Genomic DNA, 22500 nt, shown 5'->3' on the forward strand with positions numbered 1-22500 from the left:
CAAGTGAAGTCACATTACATGTGTGTCAAAGGGCAGTGTAGCATATGGCTAGGCTGTTCTAGGCCCAGGGCCAATGGTGTATTACATAACTATGACACAATGCACACACACATGTACTCAGTGCAATACCTGCTATGTGAGGTTGAATGTGTGTGACACTGTCTGTGTGCAAGGTCGGTATAGGTGTGATAGCTTAGTGTGAGGTTGTGTCTGTCATGGTAGTTTGTGTCCTAGGTGTGAGGCCAGAGAAAGATGTGTTAGTTATTGGTATGCAGACATAGTAGGATGGCATATGTTGTGACGTAGTTCCTTGTGTACGACTGTGGTGTCCCATTGTAGGCTGAAGCAATACATGTATGCTTAGTAAGTGGAACTGCTGGTGAATCCAGCTCACATATGAACTGTTGTACTACCTGAAGCTGTAGTCCTAAACACCACAGTATGGTATATGTTCACATTCCCTGGTAACATTGTCTTGTGTGTTTCCTATAGTCTGCACAGATTACATACCTTAGGCATAGGTATCTGTAAGTAGGGGCACACAGTACTATAAGGTACACAGGTAATGCTCATCTGTGTTGGCATACATTTGTGTGTTGTATGTATGTCTAATGTGTGTGTAAAGATGCCTGTACCATGCCTGCAATCACATGTGTGTTACATGGTATGTGTGTTTACTCTGTTACAGCAGTATGCCAGCTATATTAACAACCGTGCATATTTGTTCGGTAGGGGCATGGCATCAAAGACTAGGGTGGATTACTGTTAATACTGTAAATGTACATTACATTCACTGCATTGGATGACATATTTCTTCTTGCATTAGCTTGATATATACCCCCGGTGCGAGGTTGTGCATTGTATCCCAAACAGTGTGCCGAGTACTGGTGTATACTGGTTTGTTGTATGGAGTGTGGCAGGCACTGTCAGACAGTTGTGGGCTGAGCACTGATATGTGGTATTGAACGTGTGTATCCTGTGATAGACAGACAGATGCTATATATGGCAGTTAAGTGATATCTGTACTTCATAATGTTAAGTGTGCCACATGACCTGCTCACACATATCGTTTAATTGTCTTCCAGGGTTATGGCTCATCAACGCAATCCGGCGTATACAGCTGCAGAGGAGCAGGAAATACAGGCCAGCCTGGTGCAGCACTACAACCTGCTCTTTTCCAGGGCCAACCAGCACCAGCATGAGCGTACTGCACTGTGGCAGGATCTTGCTCGCCGGGTAAATGACATAGGCATGCATAACTGGACATATGAGCAGGTACACCATCACTGTAGTGATTTAATTAGACATATCCAGCAGCTAGCATCTGATATCCATAGGCAACAGCTTGCCACAGGTGGTGGGTCGCCCATACATCCCCCCTCACCAGAGTGGAGGAGCTGCTCCTAAGCGTGGTGGCTCCTGGCATACAGCAGCATCAGCATCACACATGTGTCATCATGGAGTCTGGAGCCACCAAGCAGGACGACATGGAGCGTGCAGGTAATATGCCCTAGCTGTAGACTACCATTACCAGTATTGTTAGAATATGCTTATGTGAGATGTGTACTGTGTGTTTAGCAGTTGAGCTGCCTGTCGTGTGTAATACTGATATTTGGAATAGTATCTCCACACCTGTGACTATTGACTGTTGTTCCACTGTAGATTAGCACACTCACGTTAGCAATGCCACAGTTGTGGCCACTGACAAACTGTGTCATATTCTTGTAGGTCCCTCTGGTGTGACAGCAGGGCAGACGATACATGCTGGTGAGTGTGTTAACACTTTCATATTGGTACTGAAATGTACAAGTCATAGGTGAGGTGTAAACCATGTACACATAACACACCTACGCATAATGCATGCTGTCCATGTTTGCTGTGAGACATTAATCATCTCAGTAAAGTCAGTAGCTGCCTCAATCACATACAATGCACAGTGCAGCAGACACAATTGTGGCAACACTGTACTGCACCTTGGATTTGCATAGTTGCTACAGCTGTACACAACAGAACACGTTTATCATATGCAGTACACGGAAACATGCTACATTTAGCATTACCACACATCCACTGTAAGGTCACACGTCAGTATCCCACATGTCATGCAGACACACATGATGTACCTCAGGGGTAGAGGCCTATCATGGGTCTGTGCAACACTCTGCAACACATAACACAGTCATGTTAGTTAATGCTCCCTATTGGGCACCTCGCACACCCATGTACAAGGTGTCTGTGTAATTGCGAACGTAGCCACAGCACTGCAGTTCAGGTACAGCATGCTAGGCAGTGGTCTTGCACACATTAGTAGCTGTGAGTGACCACAGGATGCATGGTGATGATGGCACAGGGTACTACACCCTATCCAGTTACAGTGACCACAGTACTAGTCATAGCAGTCATTGCTTTGCACCTCAATGTTGTGTGTGTGCAAACATATGCACCTATACACAATATGCATAGCATGTTGTGTGTGTGCTTACATATGCCAGTATACACAATATGCACAGCAGTCACCATCCAAACAAAGTGTCACATATATGTCCTGGAATACTAGTGGGTGCAGAGGTCACTTGACACACATTGTGTATGTGTGGTGTTTATTGTTGCAGTCGTGTAGCATGCCATGCCATGTCTGGCACCGACATATCTGCAATATTTCCCACACTCACCATAACCCCAGTACACTGGCCATGTCAAGCATTGGGATACCTTCACGTCAACATGCACCACTCATCCCATGTGTGTACATAGCATGCATGTGCTACACCCATGCCCACTATTATCTGTTATGGACACAGACACTGTACTCAGACATGGCTATCTATGTGTCACACAGATAACACATGCAGCCATGGCATGTATACTTGTGAGTGATGGTGCACAGGGCATTGCAGAGCTGATAATACCTACACAGCAATGTTGTGTCTATGTACACATTGTGTTCCAGGGTATAACCAATCACTGAACAACTACACAGTTGCATCAAGGCCATGTTTACTGCCATTAAATTGGGGCATGTACACTTGCACTGTATGGTCTTGTGCAACACATATTCTGCATGCTGACACATGTGTGGTGACTGTTTACCTTGTGATACTGACACCCACCTTCACCCACTATAGAGTATGTGTTGGATTCCTGGTGTGTGCATGTATGTGCTGTAGTGAGGAGTGTATTAGTGTTCATGTGTGCATGTGTGCATGTGTGCATGTGTTCATGTGTGCATGTGTGCATGTGTGCATGTGTTCATGTGTTCATGTGTGCATGTGTGCATGTGCAGACCGTAAAGTGTGTTTCCTGTCTTCCTCTCACAGGTGCTGAGTTAGGGGTGGCCGAATGCAGCAGGGAACCTGAAGCCACTGCCACGGATAGTGCTGCTGATGAGACATATATTTTGGCACAGGAAGGCTTGACAGGGTCTGTCGTTGGTCTGCCATTCGACAGTACACAGCGTTCAACCCCATCTATGCGCACACTCATACTGTCAATACATCCCTCACCACCAATGGCCATAGGCGAGGGACAGCATACAGTTGGCATTGACCAGGAGAGTGTGGTACCCATGGCACTTGCATCCCCTCACAGCAGCCATAGCCATATACCTGGAATGGTACCACATAGGCAGAGGTCCAGGGGTTCTCGGGGAAGCACCGCTGGTCGTATTGCCCCTGGCAGGCGTGCCCTCACAGGTCTTATGACATCCAGTATATTCCGGGTTGTAATGCAGGCTCATGCACGTATGGATTGGTACACCAGGCAGGGACTTAAGGTGTAGAGGGCACATTACACCGCTATCAATGACAGCGTCCGTGACCTTGCCGGTGCCATCCAGACTTACATCGAGGTCATTGATAGACGTTGGGGGAGACATTAGATGCCCTCCACAAAATGTCTTCCATGAGCCAGGACCATGCGGGATGATTGTGTGTTGTATGTATGTCTAATGTGTGTGTAATGATGCCTGTACCATGCCCTCAATCACATGTGTGTTACAGGGTATATGTGTGTACTCTGTTACAGCAGTATGCCAGCTATATTAACAACCGTGCACATTTGTTCGGTAGGAGTATGGCATCGAAGACTATGGTGGATTACTGTTAATACTGTAAATGTACATTAAATTCACTGCATTGGATGACATATTTCTTCATGCATTAGCTTGATATATATACCCCCGGTGCGAGGTTGTGCATTGTATCCCAAACAGTGTGCCGAGTACTGGTGTATACTGATTTGTTATATGGAGTGTGGCAGGCACTGTCAGACAGTTGTGGGCTGAGCACTGATATGTGGTATTGAACGTGTGTATCCTGTGATAGACAGACAGATGCTATATATGGCAGTTAAGTGATATCTGTACTTCATAATGTTAAGTGTGCCACATGACCTGCTCACACATATTGTTTAATTGTCTTCCAGGGTTATGGCTCATCAACACAATCCAGCGTATACAGCTGCGGAGGAGCAGGAAATACAGGCCAGCCTGGTGCAGCACTACAACCTGTTCTTTTCCAGGGCCAACCAGCACCAGCATGAGCATACTGCACTGTGGCAGGATCTTGCTCGCCGGGTAAATGACATAGGCATGCATAACCGGACATATGTGCAGGTACGCCATCACTGCAGTGATTTCATTAGACATGTCTGACGGCGTGCATCTGATATCCATAGGCAACTGCTTGCCACAGGTGGAGGGGTCGCCCATACATCCCCCCTCACCAGAGTGGAGGAGCTGCTCCTATGCGTGGTGGCTCCTGGCGTACAGCAGCAACAGCATCACACATGTGTCATCATGGAGTCCGGAGCCACCCAGCAGGACAACATGGAGCGTGCAGGTTATATGCCCTAGCTGTAGACTACCATTACCAGTATTGTTAGAATATGCTTATGTGAGATGTGTACTGTGTGTTTAGCAGTTGTGCTGCCTATCATGTGCAATACTGATATTTGGAATAGTATCTCCACACCTGTGACTATTGACTGTTGTTCCACTGTAGATTAGCACACTCACGTTAGCAATGCCACAGTTGTGGCCACTGACAAACTGTGTCATATTCTTGTAGGTCCCTCTGGTGTGACAGCAGGGCAGACGATACATGCTGGTGAGTGTGTTAACACTTTCATATTGGTACTGAAATGTGCATGTCATAGGTGAGGTGTAGGCCATGTACACATAACACACCTACGCATAATGCATGCTGTCCATGTTTGCTGTGAGACATTAATCATCTCCGTAAAGTCAGTAGCTGCCTCAATCACATACAATGCACAGTGCAGCAGACACAATTGTGGCAACACTGTACTGCACCTTGGATATGCATAGTTCCTACAGCTGTACACAACAGAACACGTTTATCATATGCAGTACAAGGAAACATGCTACATTTGGCATTGCCACACACCCGCTGTAAGGTCACACGTCAGTATCCCACATGTCATGCAGACACACATGATGTACCTCAGGGGTAGAGGCCTATCATGGGTCTGTGCAACACTCTGCAACACATAACACAGTCATGTTAGGCAATGCTCCCTATTGGGCACCTCACACACCCATGTACAAGGTGTCTGTGTAATTGCAAACATAGCCACAGCACTGCAGTTCAGGTACAGCATGCTAGGCGGTGGTCTTGCACACATTAGTAGCTGTGAGTGACCACAGGATGCATGGTGATGATGGCACAGGGTACTACACCCTATCCAGTTATGGTGACCACAGTACTAGTCATAGCAGTCATTGCTTTGCACATCAATGTTGTGTGTGTGCAAACATATGCACCTATACACAATATGCATAGCATGTTGTGTGTATGCTTACATATGCCAGTATACACAATATGCACAGCAGTCACCATCCAAACAAAGTGTCACATATATGTCCTGGAATGCTAGTGGGTGTATAGGTCACTTCACACACATTGGGTATGTGTGGTGTTTATTGTTGCAGTCGTGTAGCATGCCATGCCATGTCTGGCACCGACATATCTGCAATATGTCCCACACTCACCATAACCACTATACACTGGCCATGTTGAGCATTGGGATACCTTCACGTCAACATGCACCACTCATCCCGTGTGTGTACATAGCATGCATGTGCTACACCCATGCCCACTATTATCTGCTATGGACACAGACACTGTACTCAGACATGGATATCTATCTGTCACACAGATAACACATGCAGCCATGGCATGTATACTTGTGAGTGATGGTGCACAGGGCATTGCAGAGCTGATAATACCTGCACAGCAATGTTATGTCCATGTACACATTGTGTTCCAGGGTGTAACCAATCACTGAACAACTACACAGTTGCATCAAAGCCATGTATACCACCATTAAATTGGGGCATGTACACTTGCACTGTATGGTCTTGTGCAACACATATTCTGCATGCTGACACGTGTGTGGTGACTATTTACCTTGTGATACTGACACCCACCTTCACCCACTATAGAGTATGTGTTGGATTGCTGGTGTGTGCGTGTATGTGCTGTAGTGAGGAGTGTATTAGTGTTCATGTGTGCATGTTTGCATGTGTGCATGTATTCATGTGTGCATGTGTGCATCTGTGCCTGTGTGAATGTGTGAATGTGTTCATGTGTTCATGTGTGCATGTGTGCATGTGTGCATGTGTGCATGTGCAGACCGTAAAGTGTGTTTCCTGTCTTCCTCTCACAGGTGTTGAGTTAGGGGTGGCCGAATGCAGCAGGGAACCTGAAGCCACTGCCATGGATAGTGCTGCTGATGAGACATGCATTTTGGCACAGGAAGGCTTGACAGGGTCTGTCGTTGGTCCGCCAATCAACAGTACACAGCGTTCAACCCCATCTATGCGCACACTCATACTGTCAATACATCCCTTACCACCAATGGCCATAGGCGAGGGACAGCATACAGTTGGCATTGACCAGGAGAGTGTGGTACCCATGGCACTTGCATCCCCTCACAGCAGCCATAGCCGTATACCTGGAATGGTACCACATAGGCAGAGGTCCAGGGGTTATTGGGGGAGCACCGCTGGTCGTATTGCCCCTGGCAGGCATGCCCCCACAAGTCTTACGACATCCGGTATGTTCCGGGCTGTAATGCAGGCTCAGGCATGTATGGAATGGTACACCAGGCAGGGACTTAGGGCGCAGAGGGCACATTACACCGCTATCAATGACAGCGTCCGTGACCTTGCTGGTGCCATCCGGACTTACACCAAGGTTATTGATAGACGTTGGGGGGAGACATTAGATGCCCAACACAATATGTCTTCCATGAGCCAGGACCGTGCGGGATGGTTGCGACGTCGACGCGGATGCATGCCAGCAACAGCAACAGCTGGCAGTGGTCGCGGATGGCCCCCAGTTCACAGCCGCTCCCGTAGTGGCAGTACCAGCCCCAGCAATGATGGTGCTGGCCTGTCCATTGACCGTCCCAGTAGACCATGTGCACATGGCTCTGGCCAGTCCCAGTGGGACATGGGTCTAGTCGTCCTACCTCTGCCTCTGAGGACAGTACCCAGTCAGGGTTGGTACCCCATACTGTTCGTAGCACCCCTGCCAGGCACAGGTACTGTGTCCGTGGCCGGAGACAGTGATCTGTACAGCCTAGCAGGTACAGTCTGTGGCTGTCCCACAATCTACTGTATATGGCAGCCACATGGTGGAGCTGTGTGCATGCAGACACACATACATTAACCAAACAACTAGGGCTCACACATACACACACACATTGCATCAACATTGGCCCATGCTGTACTGCTGTCCCTCTCACACACACACACACACACACACAGACATGTCAATTGGATGGGTCAATGTCAGGCTCTGGCAAACAACAAAATGCACTGTGCATATGATGATACCTGTGTCACCTCCTGTCATCTGTAACATTGATGGAGGAACAGGCTAACATGGTGCTGATGCACAGGGTGACACTATAGCAGTGTAGCAATATTAGCAAGTTGTCAACAGGAAAGTGTAATGACATCCTTGTAGGTATATCTCAGCAGACATTATGCATCACAGCTCTGATTGTCAATGTAGCATTGTTTACACCACTGTTAGGTCTGAGTATGTATTGTCCACCCATGTGCCACTTGGCTGAAGTGTAATGTGTTGCCAGCATGTGTTAGTGAGTGGACAGTATGTGTGTGATGTCTGCAGTACAGATTAGCATGTGTAAATCTGTGAACGTGGTGGGTGCACACTGTCTGCATGTACGTGCATAGTGGACACATGGGACATGTGGCATACCCTGTTGTATACATTGTTAACATCTCATACTATCTTCCAATGGCCAGTATGCATTCTACTACAGTTATGTACTAACATGGGTAGACATGTGTGTATGACATGGGTTGACACTATGCTGTGGGTGATACTGTTAGTATCTGTCAATGATTTGCGGTCTGGTAGTATATGCAACCTCAACAGCATGACTATAAGCAAGCATTGGGTGATGTCCTGACAAATGACACACAGTCGTAGGGAACTCAGTAATAGTTGAATCCTTCCGGTGCTACACTATAACACTAACCAGTGGTAATGACTGCCACCCATTCCTGTGACCACACCTTGTCTACTGTGTTTTCCCAGTCTCCAAAAAGGGCACGCCTGTCAAAGACAATTGCACACATACACACACCCCCACACACAATCAGCGTTTGCAGGATTCAACCCCCTACCTAACTATGTTATAATACTAGAGAGAGATGCATTAGCATAGCGCACTATTTGCTTTACTAGGTGGTTTCTCTTCTCCTACTGTATTTCTAGGATGGTGACATCATCAGTCTTTCCAAAGAGGAATGTACATCGTCTACTGTGTTTTCCCAGTCTCCAAAAAGGGCACTCCTGTCAAAGACAATTGCACACATACACACACCCCCACATTTGCAGGATTCAAACCCCTACCTAACTATGTTATGATACTAGAGAGAGATGCAGTACCACGGTGCACTATTTGCTTTACTGGGTGGTTTCTCTTCTCCTGCTGTATTTCTAGGATGGTGACATCATCAGTCTTTCCAAAGTGGAATGTACATCTTCTAGTGTGTTTTCCCAGTCTCCAAAAAGGGCACTCCTGTCAAAGACAATTGCACACATCACACACACAGTCAGCGTTTGCAGGATTCAAACCCCTACCTATGTTATGATACTAGAGAAAGACGCATTAACACGGCACACTATTTGCTTTATCCGGGTGGTTTTCCTTCTCCTGCTGTATTTCTAGGATGGTGACATCATCAGTCTTTCCAAAGAGGGATGTACACCTTCTAGTGTGTTTTCCCAGTCTCCAAAAAGGGCACTCCTTTCCAAGACAATTGCACACATACACACAGTCAGTGTTTGCAGGATCCAACCCCCTACCTAACTATGTTATGATACTAGAGAGAGAGAGAGAGAGACGCATTAGCATGGCATGCTATTGGCTTTATTGGGTGGTTTCCCTTCTCCTGCTGTATTTCTAGGATGGTAACATCATCAGACTGGACATAGTAATGTGTGTACACTTTGTTTTATGCCATTCCAGGAATGGTCCATGTGGGTCGTCAGGTGTCAACAGCTTGAACAGGAACTTATAATCCTTGCCATGTGTGATCTATCTGTGGACACATTGACATTCCTTCATATGTCAATACATATTTATGCACAGCTTGTTGGTTTTGTGGGTACTACATTTGTCTGGGATGTTGATAAAGGGCTATTCAAAGTGTATGTGAGACATGTGTAGCTGTGTTCAGTGATGTATGTCCTGGGTGTCTGCCTTGCAAACAGTCTAGCATGTTTGGGAACCATGATCCGCACATGAACATACCACAGTTAGTAAGGTTGTGTGTATGTCAGCTTCCAATAGCTCGCTTTATGACTTCAACCATGATGGGCTCCATGGACTTGCAGATCAGACTTCATAGGCGTACTGGACTATACTTCCCATGGTGTGCTGTGCACCAACACTTGTGTGGAGTGCCATATGTTGCTGTAACACATTAAACGGTTCCACATCCTGTGTAGGGGGGAGGCTCAGGTGACTGTTCAGGTGCAGGATCAGTTTCTTCTGTAGTTTATGCATGGCACATATTGGTAATCCATGTAGTCCACTTGATGCCATGCTTTTGGCATTGGGGGTAGCTGATCATCCATTCTACATATGTATCTCCTGGCATGATGATATGGACTATCGCCAGTGGGAGGTGGGTATGTATATATGGGCCTGTCTGTCAGGATGTCAGCATTGTCAGTCAGGTACAGCTGGCCCTGCCTCATGACATATATGTGTGTACATTGCTATATATGACATAGCTGTCTGAGGTGTCATGATTCAGTCTGGACTCCTTCTCAGCTACTCTTTACAGAACACCAATGAACCTGTGCACTAATCCCTGTTATACTCTTTTACACACTTAACACTGTACTGATCCTTTGTAATGTGGCTACAGAGTATGTCATCATGATATCCCGGTATGTCCAGGGGTCGGCTTTGTGTGTACTTTCCAGTCCAGCTGGTGAATATTGTGATGTAGACACAATCTCACATCTGCCTCATGTACACAGACAACACTCTCCTCCTCCTGATAAACTCAGATATATGTGTGAGATGCACCTATGGAGACATACAGGGTGCTGAACTCTCTCGACCCATGACTGCCACAGTCTATCAGGTGGTGAAGGTAACCACACACACCACATATCAGTCTCACATATCCTCTGTCGACAGCACTCAAACCACATTATCAGACATACACATACTCGGATGCTGTAAATGACCTCCACAGCAGGCACACACACAACTGCTACCCCACTACAATACCCACATCTCACATAGTTCACAATGTCAGGGTGCCACACAGTCACTGCCCTTCGGGCTACACAACACACCTAATACACTTGTGATAGGTGACACTTGTTGTCAGACACACTGACGTACCACTCACCAGCCCATACAAGGGAATAGTCCCTTTGTTCTGTCTGTCGGGTGCCAGGTTCTGCCACATAACACATGCAGTCAGGTCACTCCAAAGCAAGTACAGGACTGGCACCATCATTATCCATGCTGATGCGTAAAACCTCAGACATTACTCCCTGGACCACATGACATGGTACATGGAGGAACACTGTGATCATATAGCCCAGGCCAGTATGACCCTAACCTTGTCTAGCATCTTACACCCACCAAGTATGATGTCACAGTATACAGACAAACATATCATGTTTAACAGTTGGCTAACTGATTGGTGTCATTCATAGGGGATACAGTGTCTGTCAGCCTGTGGTGACATGCTCGACATGCCACGTAGCCTCACTATGGACAGCTTGCACCTGTCACCCTTGGACCTTCAAATGCTGTCTACGGCTCTTGCTACCACCATAGTGCATTTGTTGATCAGGGCTCAAAAGACAAACCCACCTCCATAGACATTACAGGTTAAATGACACTAAGGGTAATGCTGCTCAACACCAGATGTGTTACCCTCATATTGCGGCCATTCAGGACTCTCCTCAGTATGGAGGATAGCGATATCTGTGCACTAACAGATGCCTATTTCAGGCTCACATATGCACACCAGCACTACCAGGTTATGTTTCATACCATGCTTTCTGACCACAGGACTTGGAACGGACAACACAACTAGGGGGAGTATCCATATACATCACAGATTCACACACCTCCGGGTAAGTAGCACTGCACTAAGCATCACAGACCATACATATACAACTACCATTGTGCAAAACTGCCTTTCTGTTTGTGCCTGCTACAGACTACCCTCCCATACTCAGGAACCACACTCTGCTTTCCTGGGAACAGTGGGGAATATAAAGGTCTCCACAAACACCATTATATTGGGTGACTTCAGATACACAAATATTGACTGCGGATACTACTCAAGCCCCAACACCCTCGCCCTACAGTCACTACAATTTGTAAAGTCATATGCTATGGCACAACAAGTCACCACAGCCACAAGGGGGAATACATATTGGACCTGATCATCACCAACATGGGGACTCTATGTTCCACACCAGCAATATACCCCTCATTGGTAAGGTCAGAACATATATATATCTCACTGGACATACATATACACTCCACACACCCATCCTGGGTAATCCTGGTGGACATCTCATGAGCCAACGTCTCACTTCACAAAAGCAAGGTGGTATCCTTCAGAGACCCTGAGACAGTGGCAAATATGGCTCCCACTGCTGAATCCTTTAAATACACATTCTATGGACACCTAGTGGACTGCATGGATTGTGCTATCCCAAATAACAACAGGACTCACTCCTCCAATGGCAGGGGACCTGTCTGGTAGACTCCAGCCATAAATAAGCTGTACAACATCAGGAGGAAGCTACTACATGATAGAGCACAATCACAGATGGGGAAAGCATCTGTGATCTGTACCAGCAGACAGCTATGGTCACTCATGTACTTATGTAAGGGCTGCTTCTCATGGACAATTGCACCAGACACGTAGGACTATCACAAGGCCTTCTTCAGTTATGTCAGGAACCTGGGTGGACACTCACTGATATGCTGTGAGTTACTGCATACTGACTAAACTTACCCTGAACCCACTGGCATAGCCAACATCCAGGCAAACAGGTTCAGTGCAGATGTCTCCCCCCATCCCCCCTAGGGAGCAACTATCCATCCCAACAGAGTGTAACCTCCCTGACATCACACAGTAACAGGTGAGTGCTGCCCTCCCCAAAGCATACATTACAGCATCAATGAGACCAGATGGTGTCCCAGCCTGCATCTTACACAAGCTTCATGACAGATGTAACCCTCACATTACATCACTGTGCAATATTGGAGTTACTACAGGATATGTACCCATGGAATGGCATACAGCGACAGTGGTCCCACTCCACAGGGTTGGTGCCACAACAGACCACACACAATATTGCCCTATAAGCCTAACTAGCCCATTCTGCAAAGCTATGGAGCATATTGTCATGGGACTCTTACACATAGACATCGGGAACCTACAGACACTGTGTCCTACATATGTCAGTGTTGTTGTGGGCAGATCTTGCCTCTTGAACATGTTTGTATTCTTTAGACAGCTAACAGGCCCATCGACATAGGGACAGTTGTGCAGCCTACCTGAACCTTGCAAAACCCTTCCACACAATTACTCACTGGGCCATTATGCATAGGCTCACCAGCATTGATATGGACACATATCTCACATGTTGGATTGCTACCTGGATCAGGGATAGCACACACATGGTCAGAATTGCAGGTGTCATGTCTGACTATACACCAGTTACACATGGCATCTCACACGGCTTGGTCCTGGGACCTCTCTTGTTCAGTATATATTTGTCTGACGTACAGGCTACCACAGGGGGAATATGGCTGACCTTGTTCGCACTTGACTGCAAACTGGGTGCCATGATCAACTCTCCAGCTGCCACATGCATACTCCAACAGGGTCTCACAGAGATGGATGACTGGTGCCTGAGCCATGGCCTACAGCTAAATGCCATTAGTTGCATAGTCATCCCCTTTCGGAATAACAACATGCCCACACATTACCACATAGGTAGTACTCCATTACATACGGTAGGAGTTGTTAGGTGATTGGGGTCATGACTTGTTTGTACTGTCGCCTTTGACATTCATGTTGCCAAAGTGGTTGGACAGACCTTCTATATAAGCCACCTTATCCCATATGGTTTCACATCTAGATCGAGTGAGGTCATTGTGCCCCTATACTCATCACAACCATGCTTGGTTACAATGCCACCTTTGGGGTGTACCTTACCCAACACCTGCAGTAACTGTACTGGCCACAGAGGTTCCTCACCAAGCAGATGTGGGGACTCACACGGATGACCTGCACAGTTCGGATGCAGTAACTCCAGCTCTACTCAGTCGCTTACCACCTACTCGGATATGATGTGTGCCTGTTGTTTACAGTAATACCCAACCCAGAATTACTGGACATGCTCCACCTCAGGATATCTGACTCCCTTGTAGCTACACACTCCAGGGACGTATACCTCAGCACAGATGTTAATAGGACATGCTGGAGGGACAGATTTCTTATCCCAGGGCCTCCACTCACTCTGCATTGTGATCACAGTTACACATAGGCAGAGCCACCCACTGACCACCTACAGGGGACATCTTAATGGCTGTATGGGTGATCGTATGTTTACCCCGGGATATCTTCTGTGTCCCTGCTAGACAGAGGCACACTAGCCTAAACGTACATGGGCTATCTTGTGTGACCTCTATTCACTGGCACAGTGCAATTATCTGACAGGGTTGCAAAAGCCAAACACACTCTGGCTAGGCTGGTACATGACCTAGGGCAGATAGCCTAGTATCAACCTCTGAAGCTATGCCTATGTTCGGGATGCACAATATTTCTTGCTGATACTGTTTGCAGGTCTTTATCGTCTTTGCTTTACCAGCTTCTATGAACAACTTAGGTATCTGCAGAACACGTTTGATCATGACAGGGTTCCACTATATTATATATGTGTCTGTTGTCATGTAACTGTGTGCACAGGGCAGATTGCTGGATAGTGAGAGGTTCCTGGGTTAACACATGCAACTGCCAGATATGTGTGGCCCACTGCTGTACTCAGACATGGCCTATGCTGTACTCAGACATGGCCTAAGTGTGTGAGCATGCCCAGTTCAGGTTTTCCATGTTTTGTTGCCTGACATATGTCTCATTTATTCAAGTGTGTAAGCATGCCCAGTGTGACCTTTCAGTATGTTGCAATCTGAAGTACACTACATTTGTGGATGTGTGTGAACATGACCAATATTAACATTTATAGTGTGTGTGTTGGAGGTCATGTTCTGTTCTTACTGCAGGACTCACCTTTGTGTCATAACTCAACAGGGATTATACTGTGCCTGCAGGGTTTCCATGAGATACTTTGCATAGACTTATCAACATTCCTTCATACTGGCTGACCACTGCAAATCTTTCATGGTTTAGTGGTTCAGTACTTTACCTATAATGCACAGTATCCTGGGTTCGAGGCCCATCACTGCTTTATATTTTCATACTGAGAAGACCAAACTGCGTAAGGGCCAGTTAAGCAAATATGAGCATGTTGGCTTTTGTTCAGCTATGCCCTACTTAGACCAGGCTTGTCTGACATTGCTGTATATTCACCAACTTTGCTGGACATTGGCCAATATTACTCAACATTGACCACAGTTGTACTAGTTGGTGTGTGCGATTCTGTTTGCATATACTACATGGTGGTAAATGCTGCTTAGCACTGCCTTAAATTGTTTAACACATAGCAATCATGCCTCAGGTTGTGCTGCAGGGCTGCCTATGTTAGATGCACATACTACACTCCCTGTACATGTTTGAGAGCAGGTAGTGTCAACTTAGGTATCCCTTTTACTATATGTGTGAGTCAGTGAGAGGTATAATTTCCAGAGTTCCTACTGAGCCAGTGTATGTGCTATGCGTTGCCTCTTTGCCAAGGCCAAAGCATACTGGGCACGCCTCCTTCTGCCTACTGGAGCAGGCTCAGGTTGTTCCTCCTCCGAGTCATGCTCTGCCTGTGATGACCTTGGCAATGGTGGGGGGCTGTTTGGCCCAGGCCTATGCTGGTCCAGCTGCAGCTGTTTTCGCAGGATCATATTATGTAGCATAGCACATACCATGACAATTTGGGTACATGTAGGTGGTGAGTACTGCAAGGCTTCATCGGATGTGTCCAGGCACCCGAACCATGACTTGAGCAGCCCAAACACACCCTTGATTACATTTTGTGCTTGTGCGTGTGCCTCATTATGGCATTCCTGTTCAGGTGGGTGTGTGTTTCTGATGGGTGTCATCAGCCACGGCTCCAGTGCATAGCCATCATCCCCCACTAGATGACCATGTGGGATGTCCCCATTGGCAAATGTCTGGTACAGCTGCATCAGATGCCAGATATGGGAATCATGGTAGCTTCCAGGGCAGCCAACACACACATTCAGTATTATGCCCTGGGCATCACACATGACCTGGCAGTTGATGGAAGGGAAGCTCTAGTGGTTGTAGTAGACCCTACCCCGCTCGCCAGCTGGTGCTTTGATGTGTATGTGTGTGCAGTCTATTGCACCCACTACCTCAGGGTATTCCGGTATTTGCTGGAAGAGATGCATATTGCTGGCCAATACCTTATGGGAATTGGGGAAATATACATGATCACCGACATGTGCTGACATGGCATCCAGGAACTGGTGCAGTACCCTGGATGCTGATGCCTGTGATATCCCCATCATATCACCAGTTGGTCTCTGGAAGGTACCTGTTGCTAATATTTTTAGGCCAACACATACCTTGGTTTCCACTGGGATGGGTTCCCCTCTGTTGGTTCTGTGTGTGAGGCATGGCCTGCACAGCTCAACAATTTGCTGCAGGAGGTCTCTGTCCACTCTATAGTGCTCCACTATCTCCAGCTCATGTAGCCTCTGGTAGGTTACCCTGGGCCTGTACACTCTTCTCCGTCTCCTCACCGTGGGTTGTCCAGCAGTATTTCCATTGTCACCACCCTCAGCAAGTTGCATATGTCACCTTATAACAGCAATGGCAGCCCCTAACATTTCTTTGTCTCAGTAAAGCTTTTTCAGTTTTCACTTCTATTAGCTTACTGCAGTGTCTCATGTGAGAAACATAATGAACTGTTGTTTGCAGAGTTTTAAGTGCTAGGCTGGGCTGAGCTAGTGTACTGCCTGTGTAATTGCCTGATTCTGATTGTTTTCACCTGCTAGCTCTGCTAGTACTCCCCAGTAGCTTCCTACTATTTGTTGTGCTTCCTATTTCCTTTCTGTTTTCTCGGGGGGAGGCAGCGCCACACACAGAAGTGCAAACATGCTCACAGCAGCTCACACGTGTGCACACATGCTTACACGGACTACAACTTGCTTATTCGGGTTACAATGTGCGCACACCAGCACAAACGTGCTTACAACACTTTAAACTGCCTTATACATGCTTACTCTGGATTAAACGCGCACGCTCACGCTTACATGCACGCACACTGTCTTACTCGGGTTTACACACGCACACACACACGCATTCCTGCTCAGCAAGAAACTTTGCTGTTATTCATGGCGTACACCTTCCATTTCTTGACTTTACCTAGCCTACCTGTTGACACACCTCTTTCAATGATATGTAAATGACAGCTGACACATGCCACTCTGCTCCAATGAGCTTCCCTTCTTTCATACATACCCCACTCGTGATGTCACCTATCTTCTACTCTGTTACTCCTCTTATCCTACTCCTACACTCCACTGACTCTGCTCATTTGCTATGTAAACCTGTGATTCACTATCCTTATCCTCATTTTCATAGGATTGCCTACTAATGCTTGGTTACATCTCTTAGACTGTGCTTCCCCCCTTAGCAACCTCTACTCTGTGGCCATGTTGACTTCAGCCTGCCATTCCCTTGCATTGTAAATTAACAATTTAAATGATTTCCACGTTTGTGGGTTTAAATTTTTATTTTTCTGGTTTTTAGAGCGCAGCCCATTTGCGCGGCACTGCGCTATGCTTAAACATCGGAAATTGGAGAGAAAAAAATATTATTTATATTTTCATATTGCATCGGGAAACATTACCAATGGCCATATATTTGGCCATTGACATGCTTCCTCTACTAGATGCAACCTTTATTTGGAGCTGTCATGGCTCGGTTTTGCTATTTGCAGAACGGTACTCAGTTGTCAACTGAGTACATTTCTGCAAATAACACTGTTCTTACTCGGACAGGTTTGGGTTTCCTGAATTGCAAATCTACCTCATTTGCATGCCTTTCGGATGCAATTGAGGTAATTTGCATAACTCGGCCCTGTCCGTGTATGAGCCATTTTAGGAGCTCTCTTGCACATCCCTGCAGGCTGTTCCTGGATCGCTTGTTGGACATGATGGCTGCATGGAGTCCTACTCTACTCTAAGACTCCGTGCAAGCCTTCGTAAATCCGGCCCATAATCTTTACAGTGATATTGATTCATGGGAAATAGCATTTTTGTATTAAAGTGATTCACATAAACACAATGTTGTTAGTCTGAATCATTTAAATATTACTAGGGAAGATTATTGCTGAAGAACTCACAAATATGAATGGTATGAATAAAAGACATAATGTCCTAGTCATAGGAATTTTCATGTAATGGATAATGTTGGAGGGATGAAGTGGATGAAATGGATGTCAAAAGTCATCAGGCCTGGGGAAGATAAATAACACTGATAAAAGTTACCAGATTGCTACGAACTGCAACAGATTAACAATAGGTTTGTCACAGCAAGTCTGAGGATAGAAATTTGAGTAATATAACTCTTGATGGGATGTGAATTTGGCAGAAAATGTTTCACTTAATTATCTATAGTTTTACAGTTACATGAACAGCCACCTTAAAACAGGAACATCATGCACAAGTGACCTCATTCTTAGTCTATTACTGTGTGTAGTCTATAAATCAATCATTTTCACTAAGCCTTCAAGTGCTGCCACCAGTTTATTGTTTTATGTCTTATTTCTAGACAGTTTCAGTGATATGTTGGAAACTTGTGATAGGCGCATGACAATATAATAGTTTGGCCATTTCTGAAGCTATTAAAGAATAACCCTCTCCAAAATTCAAAGTGTACAGTTAGAAGTGAAATGAGGCCATTGTCTGATAATTCATGTGGTTTTACACATGTAGAAAGAATAGCTTGCAGCTGCATCTTTTCTCCATACATACAGTTTGAACCAGTTAATACTCCATGGAGATGATTACTGGATTTTACATTCTAGTAATCAGTGGTTAACAACGCAACATTCTGTTGATCCATAATTTGTTATAGCAAGATTTTTTTGAGGCCACTGATTTTATGTGAATATTAGCAGTGATACGCATTTTTGTTATGCAAGATGTACCCCTGCATATCCCTCAACTTCACAAATTCTTGACAAAGCCAAAAATAATGGGGGGGGGGGCAAAATCATGGACAGATGTTAGATATTGCTCTTACAAACTTAGAAAGTTGCTAGAATAATAGGTTTTGTAATAACATGCAATTTCTGAAGCATACAAGTCTGAAACCCAAATGTCTATCATTATTTATTGACTTACGTCATCAATGCTTTGCATAGAAAACACAAATTTTATAAGGAACAGATCAAAAATGTGAGGCAAAAATCTGGACATTCAGTGAACTTCTGGACACATGAGAGGTATGTGCCCCTGTATCAAGGTAAATATAATAAAAAAATTAAATGGGATGAGTAAGACATCTTTTAGGCCGTGATGGCACAGCGGTTACTGTTGTTGCCTCACAGCTAGAGATTCTCCCATTCATTTCTCAGCTGGAGCGCCTTCTGTGTGGAGTCTGCATGTCCTGCCTGCAGTCAAATAACATTAAAAGACATGCAGGTAGATGTGAGCATGAATGGGTGTGCCTTCTTTGAAGGTTGAGTGTTGGGCTGGCAACTCGGCACCATAAAAATCCACTGCCAATCATTAGCAGACCAGAGTTCCACTATGGCGACCCCTAACCGAGAAAAGCCGAAAGACATCACTAAGACATCTTTCAAAAAACATCAAGCACATCAGCATGGTGTTGTAGTGTTACAAAGGTAGTTATTTTAGAATGTTTTTATTTCAGTCCTGCTACTGTTCAGGTTGTTTTACTTGGTTTTGATGATATCCATTTTTCAGCTTCAGATTATCATTTTAAACATCCTCCAATCTTGGGAAACAGAAGGCCCTAATCACATACTGCATTCTGATTGATATGATTTTAATTCCACAGACATTACTGTTCATTTCTTTTAAATCAGTCATGTTTGTCATCAAGTTGTGAAAAAAGTTACTAAGTTTAATAGCACCATATAAAAATGGGTCTATATTAGAACATTGAAAGTTTAATGGTTCAAATCACTAAAGGTCGACCTTTAATGATCGAACCATTAAAATTTCGAATGTTCAGAAAAAATACATTAAAAAAAAGAAAATCTAAAGGGTGTAGGCAGGGGGGCAAGCCCCCCTGCACCCCCCGCTACTTAAATATACCAACTCAGAGACCGCATTACATTGAAGTAAACAGAAATCTCCCCTTATAACGATTTCCATTTACCCATTCAACATTCTGCACTTTCGCTATTCTCATGTCGATAATGTCGGATTCAACACTGTCGGCTTTCAAGAATATAATAGGTAACCTATAAAAACATGTGGGATGCATAAATAAATTGCTAACATGCTAACAGGGACATATAAAAGGAGCCAAGATGGAGTTGAAAAGTAACTAGCTTGTGGATTTCAGTGGTTGCTCTGACCATTTTTCAATTTCGCCAAATCTTTTGGGTTTCTAATACCATGACAGGAATGGACCCCATTCCTAAGTCAAAGTACAATTAAAGTTCATGAAATTAGTATTGTTTCAATCTTTGATGTCAGCTGGAAGTGCTCTTCACAGCACCTGCAATGTGCCCAATAATGACTCCTTCTTTAATTCATATGGAGTTACATGTATTGGTAACATATCTAAATACGACTGTAGATTCTTTTTTATAAGACCCATTCCTCCTACTAATATTGGGACTGTCTGGGTATCTTTCTTTCACATTGCTCTTGATTCTGCCTGCAAATCCTGATATTTTATGACTTTGTGGCTCTCTGTATGCAAGACACTGCAGTCACTGGGTGTGGCGATTTAAGTAATTAATGGTACTTTTGTCTTCTTTTCATGGACCACTATATCTGGTTTTCTAGCATCTATCTTTTGAACTGTTGGTAATGGATGATCCCATGTGATGTAAACTTCCATCATTTTCTATCATGCCTTGTGGCTCATGTTTCCAGTGTTTTTCAGCCCCTTCAATACCATAATGTTTACACAATCCGCAGTGCAACAATGGTGCCACATTATTATGCCTTTCAGTATACAGTTCTTCTGCCATTAGTATGTCACAACCAGCAATGAGATGTGAGACTGTTTCCAATTCGGTTTTACAAAACCTACATTTGTCTGTTTCTCCCAAATGCTCAATGGACTTTGTAAACCAAAACCTGCATTTGTCTGTTTCTCCCAAATGCTCAATGGACTTTGTAAACCAACATGTACGCAGCCCACTGTCTTGGGCCACCAATATTAACCTTTCATTTCTTAGTTTGAATTTGCCTCTCCTTAACCATTCATGTGTTTGTTCCTGATCAACATGAGGTTCTTCCAGATGTTTTCTATACTTGCAAGTGTATTTATGCATTTTCCACATTTCTTGCCTTCACATCTAGTCCACCTTATACTCTTTCTTTTGTTTTTTGACACATTCAGTTGTTTCCTGATTTTTATCTAGTTCTGGTTTGATTTCTATTCCTGCTTGATATGCTTCTGCTAGATTAAGTAGAGAAGCCATCTTAGATTTATTCTCCTCATGTTTCAAAACTTTCACTATGTTTTGGTCTTGTGAGGTCAGCAGATATGTGTGGAGTCCCACAATTGCAGATCTATACATGTAATCAATGCTCTGGCCACTGTATAGAGTTCTGCATGTTCTCCCAATGTCTTAATTGTTTTTCTCTGGGTACTCAGATTTCTTCCCACCATCCATAGTATATTTTATTATATTATATTATACACTGAATTTACTCTTGTCTTTGAGCTCTGATATATGACTGGAAAGAGATCATGACTCAACCTACATACCTGGTTAACAAATCTTAAATTAAAAAAAAAAAAAAAAAAAAAGAAAGAAATATACTGATTAATGATGCTTATGGTAAAAACTGTACATTCTTGTTCTGCAATGTTACCTTTTTGAGTTAGAAAACTGGCTCAACCTTTTTAATAAATATTGCAAACAATAATGTACTAAGAGATCTATCAAGGGGAAACATTTTGCTTGAATGTTACAGATGGAAGACCATGCCTTGGCTAACCGTGAGGAAACAAAGGGAAACAGACACATGCACACAGAAAGACAACCCTGTTAAACATGGGATATCTCTGAATACCACTGTAATGTGAGCACAGCTGAAGAAGATTTACTAGTTTGCTGCAGAGACAGAAAACTATCATTGCTTCATATGCTGTCTGTCTATACATATGGTATTTCAGGAACACTGTGTACCTACCAGTAATCAGGAGAGATGTTAGTGGGTGGGACTCTCTGCCTTTCCCTAACAAGCTGACTTTGATTCTCCAAAATCAGTCAAAAACCCACTCTGTTATTATCACATGCACGACTCACACAGCTATTCCTGGAAGCCAGATTGCTAGCTAATCAAATCTGATGAATCTTTTATGGAAGGCATCCATATTCATACAGCATTCAGTTATAACAATACAAGTGAAATTGTACAGATTGACTAGAATTACATAAGTCATACACATTAATAGCCTGAACTAGTGTTCGCTTTTTATTCTTTTCCCTTTTTTGGTAAATTTGTACAAAAGATCTTCATGCGAGTGTGTCATATGTAGGTGAGCAGATGTCTGAGTTTGCACGTGTGAACATATGTTTC

Source organism: Protopterus annectens, chromosome 11.part0 (assembly GCF_019279795.1).
Source record: "Protopterus annectens isolate FY-2018-M chromosome 11.part0, PAN1.0, whole genome shotgun sequence".
In the NCBI taxonomy this organism is placed as follows: domain Eukaryota; kingdom Metazoa; phylum Chordata; order Ceratodontiformes; family Protopteridae; genus Protopterus; species Protopterus annectens.